Raw genomic sequence first — 12,479 nt, forward strand, 5'->3', positions numbered from 1 at the left:
TACTCTTGAACACTTACTAAATATGTCGCAGATGGCGCAAGGCCATACAAACATGTTTGATAAATACGGTTGGTATATTTTTCTTCAAGAAAACTTTAAATACACAGTATTTTGACACTAGGACTTGCTTCCTCGTGCAAGGAAAACCTATTTCAAAAAGAAATTACAAAAAAATAACTTGAACAACCCCTTTAGTGACTAGTATATGACTTTTTTAAAATAAGTATTTCAACATTGTGAAAGCAATACACTTTGGACTTCATAAGTTCATTTGTCAAACAATATAAGGCACCGTTCACGGTAGCTCAGTCGGTAGAGCGCTCGCTTCGTGATCGGGAGGTCGCGAGTTCGAATCTCGGCCGCGACTGACCTAAGTCGATAAAAAATGGGTAGCAACTGTTCCTTCGAAATGCGCTCGGCACTTTGAAGTGAAAGTTGCGGGTCCTTCGGATGAGCCCTTAAAAACCGAAGCCCCGTGTCACGGCAGGCGTTGGCACGATAAAGATCCCTCACTGCTCAATGGCCCTAAGTGCCGAGTAAAGGTCAAAATTTGAAGCCCTTCACCGGTATATGGTGACGTCTCTATATGAGTGAAAAATTCTCGAATTGGACGTAAAACAACATACAATCAACCAATCAATCAAACAATATAAGGATGAATGAATGATTATGTCTTCCGTCCCATTCGAGAATTTTTCACTGATAAAGAGACGTCACCATATTCCTGTGAAGGGCTTCAAGTTAAGACCTATACAAGTTAACACCTATACTCGGCACGCAGGGCCATTCAGCAGAGAGGGCTTTTTTATCGTGCCAACGCCTACCGTGACACTGGACCTCGATTTTAAAGTTTCATCCGAAAGACCCGTGATCTTTCACTGCTAATGCCGGGCGCTTAGCGGAGCAACAGTCAAAACCTATGTTTAAGTCTTAGATTTGATGTTACGCGGCGAACAAGAATCAAAATCGGGCCTCACGAGCACGAAGCGAACGCCCTACCACTAGGCTACACTGACTGGGAATATATGAATGAAATAAAACAAAAAATTCAAAATATTTTGCACATTTTGGTTTTTTTTTTTTGGGGGGGGGGAGGGGGGTTGGTTCATGAAAGTATGACCGGCATGAATAAGGGAAAATCCTGGCTTATTCAAATTTGTACAAAACGTGTAGATTTTGTCAAAGTGCTAATGATGAACATATTAAAGGACATGAATGCAGCAATATTGGGACAAGTCATCCAAAACAATTCAAGCTGATATGGCAATAGAGGTAAAGCTTCTTTTAAGACTTTTTTCATAAGATTGAAGATGAATACTAGTGAATTGCATATTTAATGTACATAATGCTGAAAATGCATTTATTATGAAATAAGAACAATAACAATTTCTTTTAGTCAGATGCAGTAATTAAGAAGCAAAATAATACGCAAGTTTTATTATCGATGTTAGAAGACCTCATACACGGAAAGGACTCCAGGTAAAGAAGTGACCATCAATAATTATTCAATATTTTCCAGTAACTTTGCAAAGATAAATTATTGGAATGTAACGTGCTGAAAACCACTTGCATAAAGAGGGAATCAATCCTTTTAGAGTAATTTAAGGGCTATCCCATTACGTGTATAAGGGGACCATTCTCGATATGGAGACTGGTGTGCATCCTAGGCTTCTATGGTACACACAGGAAATACCAAGTACACCCGAGCCACCAACACCAAAAGTAGTGGAAAATGGACAAAAGACCTTAACTTTTTTGGGTACATTATATTTATTATCTTTGTTGTAATCGAAATCAAAGTTATGCTATGTATAATAAGAGCAATTTTCAAGACATTGCAAAAATTCATATCAGATTATGTGTTCATGATGTATTTGTAAAATAAAAATATTCTTGTGATATCACTCAGTTCACATGTGTGGTCGAAAAGAAACTTTTAACAGGTATGTTATTCTTCATTCACCAATCAGTGGTTCAATGTTTCATCAGGAGAAAAAGATTGAAAGTTTCTCCATTGAAATATGTATAGTAGAGTTTACTGAGTGGTCGAAATAATCTAACAAACTATTAACTGGTTATACTCAATTTGATTGGGATTCGATTCAAGCATTTTGCTGAAAGTTTGTTCAAATTGTTAATGTAGTTCATTACCTAAAGTACGTTTTGCCAATTAGGAAGTGCTACAAGGCTTGACACTTTAGTTAAAAAGTGTACGTCTTTGTCCTATAAGGCCTATCCACTTCTTGAAGATGAAGAGGCATTGCAATCATTGGTTGTAAATTTAAACATAAGCTGAAACAGTTTGTTAAAATCAGTTTTTGTGTACAGATATGGTACCTTCAACACAGAGCAAATTTAAGACAAATGAGTGTCTAAGTATCTTTGCATCAATTGAAAACATTTGTTTCAAATTGCTTTAAGAATAGCCCCGTCTCTTTTAATATGCCAACATCTGAAGATAACATATTTACTTTAGTTTTAGTATGTCTATTTTCTTTTTTTTCTCTTCTCTATATTCAAATATGTTTTTAAACTATACAAAAACTGTTAAGGAATTGCCATTTCAAGGTAGAAAAGTGCATGACTAACATTATTTGAGAAGGATACACATTGCGCATAAACTATGGAAACATCAACTTTTATTTTTGTGACTACTGTGTTATGTTGCCCATTGACAAAAGTAGCTGTTGAAAGTTGCGATTTTGCTACAGTTATGAATAAATGCATTATTAATGTTCGCTTTCCTGGTGGAGGAAGGTTGAACACTCTTTACTGGATCCTTGAAAATATACATGGAAAATCTGGTCTGAAGATACAGTTGAAATTGTTGGTCCTCAAAAACATCAGTCAGACAATTCAGGAAATGGTTAGGTCACTGGACCGGAGATGAAGGACACAGATTTCTGACCTCCTTAAATGTAAAACAATTAAAAGGTGAAGATGAGCGCAAGATTTTTTTGATTCGTCCACCTAAGTGACCGAAAAAAATGTATTTGATAGAACCTCAATTTCATGTTGCCTATTTACAGCCGCAGCCACTGATGAAAGAAATGACCGATTCTTTGTTTTTCGTGGCCAATCCAATAAATTTAAGCATCAATCATACCAATACTAAAGGAAACAGGATTGTTAGACATGGCTGATATAATTAAAAATATATATAAGAACATGTTAAAGGTTGTCTGTATACTTCAACCGGGGAGGCAACATTTATTCATTTATATAGGAGAAGATTAGACTAAGAAAAATAAGATAATGACAAATCACAAAGGCAACTTAAAAAATACCTGTACAATTTCTAGCAAATACACAACCCATGTTTTGCATCTCTCTGCTATATAACATTGTACAGCACAAAATTACGGAGGACCTAGAAAACCAGAGGCAATCTCCAACACCGACAGTAATACAAAGTGAAACGTTGAAACAGACATTATGATATATAGTGTATAATGCTGTAGTTCAACAGAAATTTTTATTTATGTAGGTAGATATTGAAAAGTAATTAATAAACCTAAATGTGAAATAACTGTTTATTAAAGTAAAATCTCATTGACACATAATACATAATATAATTTTAGGCTGTTGAATCCTTTGAAAAAGAAAACGCACCCACTCAAGAATTAAACCATCAATTACCTTCAGAGATCGCGTTTTGAGAGTGTTGCGTTATGCAAAGTTATCATGCGTCTCTGTAAGAGACTTGCAAAATCATCTAAAAGAATATCAAAAATATGTAATTAATTGATGTGTGATTTATTTTAAAAACTACACCCTTCTTGTATAAATGATGAAGTTGGTTATCATAAGAAAATGCTGTTCAAAATCCTTTTCCGTTAGTTTGGAAAGCTACGCTACTGCCTTTGAAGATATGAGCATCTGAAGAACAAAAACTGTTAAGAATTGATCACCATCCCCAGACCCAACTTACTGAATCTCTGTGTTGAAAAATCACCTGCTGTTTACCTAATCTATGTTTATCTAACATAACTCTGAGAATATTTTTTGTTTGAATCCGTCTCCATAAATTTGAAAGTTAGGCTACCACCTTCGAACATATGATCTCTGTATTTGAAGATGTAAAAAGTAATATAATCGAATACTAGTGTAACACTCGCCTTTTGAGGGTTTTTGAATTGTTGCCATTTTTATTCATTCGCTATAAAGCTCTGATTTTAATTATGATGCAAATACATTCATAACATTAAGTTATTTACAGATTATTATATATTTTTCTTGTTTTACTTCAAATGTTTTACATTGTGGAATTTTTTGGTGTAAACTCTGTGTCAACAGATAGAATTATCGATTCATTGATTTTCTTTTGATGTGTACATTTTCTTTGTGGTCAAGGATGCCGATTACTTGGTTATAAAAAAAACAAGTGTCATGTTTCAAGTTGAGCCCTTTAGGAAAAAATAGATTCACACTTATAATTGGTTTTATCATAAAGCGTCAATCGTCCATTTATTCTTTTTTGTTTCAGTATTCCGCAATTTCATAGAATTTTCATTGGTCAACTTTTAATGAACTTAATTTTGTCGACAGGCAAGAGTTGGGCGACGTGCATGGCTATCTGATTGCGCTTGTACAATAACTTCATAACTTATTCCAACACATCGTCTCTTTCTAGGTCAAGGATTAATCATTACGATGACAATCTAATTGACAAGAACAAATATGTGTCTCATTACCGAAGTGGTTAAACATATCGAATCGTATGAGACAAGGTGGCGTATACATATGTCTTCGATCTCAACCTCTCACAGCCTAGCAATCTCTACCATTTGATCCCCCACCTCTACAAGAATTCCCTAATATCAAGAAAAAGAACTCAATAAAATACGTGAAGAAGTGAAAATGCCATTTTTAAGAAATCAATCGTCAAACCTGCCAGGACGTTCCAACTATAAACCTACATGTAATGTACCATTAAATTATCAACAATACACTTCTGAGACATTCGACTCCAAATCCTAATCTCCGAGTAATCAAAATGTTACAGCTACAGCCACCAACGCTACCCATCACCGAGTCTCATGCCTCTAATATGATGCCACTGTTGGCGGCTGACCAAGCGTTGAACCATAACTCTTAGGAATGTCCAATACATATGTAGGTCCCCTACAGAATAACTGAATGTGATACAAAGAAGATGGGCGAACAAGGCGAGCGCAGTGCCTATAATGCAACAAGCATGAAGGTGAAAAATTAAATCTCAAAACAAAATCTTCTTGGATATTTCATTTAAAATTAAAGTAAACTTTATGTAATCCCTCCACAATTTACAAAAAATCTCACTAAGATTGAATTTATATGCCTATGAAATAGCACACACACACTAGAGATGGCAAAAATGATCATTTTCTCATACTAAAACACAATTTTTCGATATGAGTGGGTCTTCGCTCCATATTTTTCAAAGGTTTACTTCAAAGTTTGCGAAAAAATATACATTTCCTGGTCAACAAAAACATGGAGCAAAGACCCACTATACCTTAAAAGTACACTTTTATGACACAACATTCGCATCTTTTAGAGAAAAACTTGGAAGTCCATTCAGTCCATTCAATATGACCATTCAAGTGTCATATCACAAACATGATTTAAAAGCCGCAATTCGTCAAGAGCTGTGTAGCGTAAGGGTTAGCGTGTTAGTCTCCAAGGAAAATGGTACTCGAGATTTTTATTGCCAGGGTTCGAACCCCTCGAACCCCACGAATACCACATTATTTATTTCAAAAACACAATGTTTTCCGAGAAAATTTTCCTCAGAAAAGTTTTATCATAATTTCATAAATTTCAATAATGAGAACTTTACTCTAAATACTAAATTCACAAACTGGTTATGATTTTTATATGTAAAGCTAAATGCATTCTGCGCGCCTTGTTCACCCATCTCCTTTAGATAAAAACAAATATACAGTAAATGCCACCGATCACCTCCAACGGTACAACCAATGATGATTCAACACACTCTGCACCAGTTGCATATCAGACACGAGTCATCCAGATAGTTCATGTTCCTACCCTACAACAACAGGAAAATATTGCTTTGGAAAAATATGAAGAAAAACATATGCCATCCAGTTTTTTTTACACAGCTCATGACGTTTGTATCTCTGATGAATGTTCCATTACAGAATACTTCTAGCTAGCTATCATTCCACATAAAAGATGTCGCCAGGGATTGCTACTTCACCTCAGCTCCAGACGTTACGTCTTTATTGGAAAACCTGAAGAATACATTTTTCAATCATTTTCGGCCACATATTCATTTTAACCTTGGCCTAGTGGACATTATTCAGAAATCGAATGGGTTGAACAGTACAAAACCAGGATAATATTGATTGATTGTATGTTGTTTAACGTCCCTCTCGAGAATTTTTCACTCATATGGAGACGCCACCACTTGCCGGTGGAGAGCTGCAAATTTTGACCTATACTCGGCACTCAGGGCCATTGAGCAATGAGGATCTTTTTCGTGCCAGCACCTACTGCGACACGGGACCTCGGTTTATACGGTCTCATCCGGTCTCCACGTCCCACAGTGGGATTCGAACCCGCGACGTAAGGATCAAATCCTTACTCCGCGACTCTAGAGCAGACGCTCTAACCACTGCGCCACGCGGGCGACGCCATATTTATACCCCACGCAACAAGTTGCGTGAGGTATAATGTTTCTGACCCGTCAGTCAGTCAGTCCGTCAGTCCTGTTTTCTTAGCGCAACGCCTCTTAAACCGCTACACAGAATTTCGTCAAACTTTGCAGATATTTAGGAAACAGTGTGTAGTTATGCATATTCCCAGGAAATTCCGATTCCTTTATTTTTCTTGGATTTCGGCATTTTTCAACTTGGATGTTTGGCTATATCTTGAATATAGGGAGGAACAGTTTGTCAGCGCAACTCCTCCTAAACCGCCTGTAGAATTTCGTCAAACTTTGCAGATATTTAAGACACAGTGTGTAGTTATGCATATTCCCAGGAATTTCCGACTCCGTTATTTTTCTTGGAATTTCGGTACTTTTCAACTTAGATTTTTAGCCAAAACTTGAATATAGAGAGGAACAGTTTGTCAGCACAACTCCTCCTAAACCGCTGCACAGAATTTCGCCATACTTTGCAGATATTTAGGACACAGTATATAGATGTGCATATTGCCAGGAAATTCCAATTCCATTATTTTTCCCTTAGAGTTTTGGATATTATTGAAGAAACTTTCCAGCTAAGTTATAAGGAAATCCATTGGAATTAGCTTTAGTAATGAATTTTTTTGTGAAATATTTTATGACCTTAAAAACCCCTATTGATTTTAAGATCAAAATACTAATGGTTCAACATACACCCACACAGAATCTTGGATAGAAGTACACAAAATTTCTCCCCCCCCCCCCCCCACATCTCGAATTAGTGCCTTGCCTTCAATAATTTCATATGTACAGTATATAAACAAATTTATATGACTACATCAGTTATTTAAATTTGAAAATTGTCATACGTTGGACATGGACTTACACTCATTTACAAATCAAAATCACTGAGGAATTTAAATAACAGTTTGTTAGCATAGCTCCTGCACTGAATTTCCCAAAACTTGTTAGGTATTTCAGATATAATGTGTGATTTATATATTACCAAGAAATGTTGATAACATTATTTATTTAGAAACGTCAGCCCAATTAAATTTGTAACAGACAAAGATTTGAATGTCTTTATTTGCAAGAAGTTTTGATGTGATGATTTTTTGCAAGTAAAATGCCCCTTTTAGAATTATACTGTGTATTTAAAGTGCACCGTACCATTCATTTTGTGTTGCATTGTCAAATTTGGGGGGGGGGGGGGCGTGGTGTAAGTGAGCGTGCTCATTTTTTCTTTCATCTTTTATGATTTATCACATTCATATACTCAGCTCTTATTTATGCCAATTTCATAACTTTTTGAAAACATTAATTTTTTAATGCACAATAAAGCCCAAATTATATCTACTTCGTTGTCTTTTCCTGTTCAATAGATTCACTACCAGACTCAGGACAAATAAAAAATGTGAAAGTCTGCCAGGTTGGTTTTAGTAGTGTCTGTTCAAAGGACCGCACCATAAGAGTTAAGAGTTGTGGGAATTTCTATGTATATGAATTGACACCATTGGATCTGTGCAACTCAGCATACTGTTTTGGTGAGTAAAATTACTTTGATTTTTTTTACTAACCTTAATTGAGCACTTTTTTTATCATGCGAGCTGTAATGATCAGTATGTTCCTTCAGTATAACTTGTCCGAAGTTCATGTTATCCCCTTCGATCTCCGAATTTGGATCATATGTCAACCATAGATACTTCAGGAGTTTGTTTATTTTTGTTGTTTAACGTCCCTTTCGAGAATTTTTCACTCATATAGAGACGGCACCACTTGCCGGTGGAGGGCTTCAAATTTATACCTATTAGTCGGCACTTCGGGCCATTGAGCAGTAAGGGATCTTTGTCGTGCCAGCACCTACTGCGACACGGGACCTCGGTTTATACGGTCTCATCCGAAGCACCCGTCTCCACATCCCGCATTAGGATTCAAACCAGCGACGTAAGGATCAACTCCTCATTCCGCGACTCTAGGGCAAACGTTCTAACCACTGCTCCACATTGGCGACTACTTCATGAGTAAAGGGTGCAATGACCTTGATTCTAGTTTTTGCTATAATATCATGATAAAAACAAAACTCTGTGTAACAGCCTTTTTGAAAGATATTGAGTTCTGTTAAGGACTGTTAAGTTAAGGATCTAGCTCCGGAGTTATAAGGCTAAAAAAATGCTCACTCTCCATGCGCGGAGCCAGGAATTTTTTCCAGAGGAATCCACCCCAGTCAAAAAAAATTCTTGACAAGCAATATATATATATATATATATATATATATATATATATATATATATATATATATATATATATATATATATATATATATTAGGGATGTCAATTTTGTCAATAATTCATATTCGAATATTCAATGAAAGTATTCGAATATATTCGAATATTCGATAAAATAAATAAATTCTGTTTTATTTTAAATATGCATCATCCTACTCTCACGAAAGGTTTAGCGTAGGTATACTTTATATTGGAAGTAAAATTGTATGAAGACTTTTGTAGTTGTACAATAAGAAATTCCAGTTGATATATAATTTAATAATTTTAACAAATAAAACATATGTATTTATAGCAGCTCCAACTGAGGAACCAGTCGTCTTACCAAAGGCAAGACGGTATACTGTTCAGATTTCAATACGTGTAATAAATTACAATTATCTGCCTAATAAGAGATATGATTATAATCTTTGATACAATGTTTTTAAAATATAAACAAATATTTCCAAAGACAATTTTCCTAGGTAATTAATTAATTTCCCGATAATGAGTATAAAATTCAGGATTATGTACAACCCAAGATATAATCATTTATTCTGAAATTCTGAGCACTTTACAAAATTAATTACAGTGGACATTCATTTGAATGATCAATTAAATTTGTTTTGATAAGTATACTCTTCACGTCTTTTAGACATTCTAAGAAGGTTTTCATTTTGTTGTCCTCGATTCTAGACCCGATCGTATATAACTAATAAAAACTAGGAAAGTACGTTTTGTATTATACATTAAGCATTATTGTACAATTCTTTAACACCTCACCCAAAACAAAATCCATGTAATTTAGTAATTCTATAAGATAAGAAAGTAGTGAAATTAAATTAAAGAGGGATAATTCCAGCACTGTTCTAATCAAAATTTATTAATCACAGTACTTCTTTTTATGAAATCTGAAAAACACCGAATATTCGAATCTTAAATTCATATTCGAATATCAACTCACCGAATGAATATTCGAATGTTCGAATATTCGTTGCCATCCCTAATATATATATATATATATATATATATATATATATATATATATATATATATATATATATATATATATACTTTTAATAACTGCAAATACCGGGACCCCCCCCCCCGACCCCTTCCTCAAGACCTTTCATGCTTTTGATATCAGTCCCACATTTACCAAAGGAATTAAAAGTGGAAAGTGAGACTGAGATCAAAATTGTTTGATTTAAGTTTTTTTTTTGGACCGGAGCCAACTGATGCAACTTAATGAGAACTGTTAGATCAGAAGTTGAGTTCAAAAAAGTTAATCTTTCTACTAAGTCGTAGCGTTAAGTATATAATTATGCAGAGGAATTAGGAGGCCCTCTTTGGGGAATACAGGTGGAGTTTACCTTTATTTTATCAGGATAGTGTGATAGTAAGATTCAAAAACGCACGTACATTAGTTATAATGTATTTGATTTGGGGATAGTTAATATTTTATCTCTAATAAAAATGTTGTCAAACTTTAGTATATTGAACTTAAATTTATATAATTTAATTCTGTTTGTATTCTAGCCTCCTATTGGTTAATATCCAAAAAAGAACACCGTTAAATTTGTATAACCTGGTTTGGTATGGGGACTCACACCCCTGACTACCAGCTGAGTCATGTGTATCCATGCAATCCTCTCATTTCCAGTCCCCGTGATTCGTAGAAAATTCCACATTTAATAACTGTACCTTAAAACTTCAAACAATAACTCGATCTTTCCACATGTAAATAACAACATGGCTGCTAGGCCTATGTTTCAGTTTCTAGATCCCCTCACTTCCGTTGCTGCGGTTGTATTTTTGAGCGGTATAATTTAAACTTATAAAAAGTAATAAAATTCAACACCAAGAGCTGTTTAATGATTTTAAAATTAAATTAAAAACGAAATCTCTAACTAGGAGTCATTCTAAAATAATCTTTTAATATATCATTGAATAATTTCTAGCTCTCTGATTGGCAAAAGTCTTTCATTTCTGAAATCATGATGTTATGCTCAACTGGCCCTCAGTTTCCAATCCAAATTTACTCATTTAATTATCATTTTGAATTTTTTTTTTTATATTTCAAAGATTTCATCATAAAATGCTTTTACTTTCAAAGTGTTTAAAAATTTATTGTATTTTACTTTTGAAAGTTTAATTAATTAAAATTGTCTGATTTAAGTTTTTTTGGACCGGAGCCAACTGATGCAACTTAATGAGAACTGTTAGATCAGAAGTTGAGTTCAAAAAAGTTAATCTTTCTACTAAGTCGTAGCGTTAAGTATATAATTATCTCCGTTGTATTTTGTATAAACTCCATAGAAGGGATGATTTTTTTAGCTACATCATTCGGTTAGTCAAGTCTTCTTAAATCCAGACTTAAAGTTTTTGAGTATCAAATAACAGTTACTTAAAAAGTATCATTTATACGGCAAGTATGTTTTGTGTGAGTTTGGTGTGTTCCCTAAAAAGACTACTCGCCGAAAACCTGTAATTATGCAGAGGAATTAGGAGGCTCTCTTTGGGGAATACAGGTGGAGTTTACCTTTATTTTATCAGGATAGTGTGATAGTAAGATTCAAAAACGCACATTAGTTATAATGTATTTGATTTGGGGATAGTTAATATTTTATCTCTAATAAAAATGTTGTCAAACTTTAGTATATTGAACTTAAATTTATATAATTTAATTCTGTTTGTATTCTAGCCTCCGATTGGTTAATATCCAAAAAAGAACACCGTTAAATCTGTATAACCTGGTTTGGTATGGGGACACACACCCCTGAATACCAGCTGAGTCATGTGTATCCATGCAATCCTCTCATTTCCAGTCCCCGTGATTCGTAGAAAATTCCATATTTAATAACTGTACCTTAAAACTTCAAACAATAACTCGATCTTTCCACATGTAAATAACAACATGGCTGCTAGGCCTATGTTTCAGTTTCTAGATCCCCTCACTTCCGTTGCTACGGTTGTATTTTTGAGCGGTATAATTTAAACTTATAAAAAGTAATAAAATTCAACACCAAGAGCTGTTTAATGATTTTAAAATTAAATTAAAAACGATTCAGCCCTGCCTGAGGACGTTTGACAACGATGATTATGAAAGGTCTGAAACCAGCCGTGGGAATACTGTGATGCCTCAATTTCCACAAACAATTGGACCTGCGTACAAAATGATCAATAGCTAAAATGTCCATGCAAATGAATAACCAGATTCTTTCAAATCGTGCTTGTAAATGCATGGCAGTTGTGTGCGATGTTATGAATCAACTTCAACAAACTATGCAGCAAAAAATACATAGAATACATCACTAGCCTCATCCAAGCAATCCAAACCAGGATACCCTCAAAGTCCAACACAACAATTCAAACAAGCTTCTCCAACCCTCTGCCACAACAGATGTCAATTTTTACTAAAGGCCGTTAAGTCAAAACGTTAATGTAGACGTAATCATAACTTATGTCAATTTTGCGTCTTACTAAAGGTCGTATCTTACGATCTGGCTTAGATTTGTGTCAAAATCTACGTGTGCCCTCCAGCAGCCGTAGAAAAGCACATTAGCATAATCAAAAATGACGACAT

The 12,479-nt window shown here is 34.7% G+C and overlaps 1 non-coding gene across 1 annotated transcript; it reads left to right on the forward strand.

Annotated features, from left to right (window-relative positions):
• Nucleotides 1-293: 293 nt before the first annotated feature.
• On the forward strand, nt 294-367 carry Trnat-cgu (transfer RNA threonine (anticodon CGU)). Its single transcript has one exon. It is a non-coding gene; the product is annotated as a tRNA-Thr (tRNA).
• The last annotated feature ends 12,112 nt before the right edge of the window (nt 368-12,479 follow it).

Source organism: Saccostrea echinata, unplaced genomic scaffold, assembly GCF_033153115.1.
Source record: "Saccostrea echinata isolate AGI-Se365-2 ecotype Australia unplaced genomic scaffold, CSIRO_AGI_Sech_v1 ptg000066l, whole genome shotgun sequence".
In the NCBI taxonomy this organism is placed as follows: domain Eukaryota; kingdom Metazoa; phylum Mollusca; class Bivalvia; order Ostreida; family Ostreidae; genus Saccostrea; species Saccostrea echinata.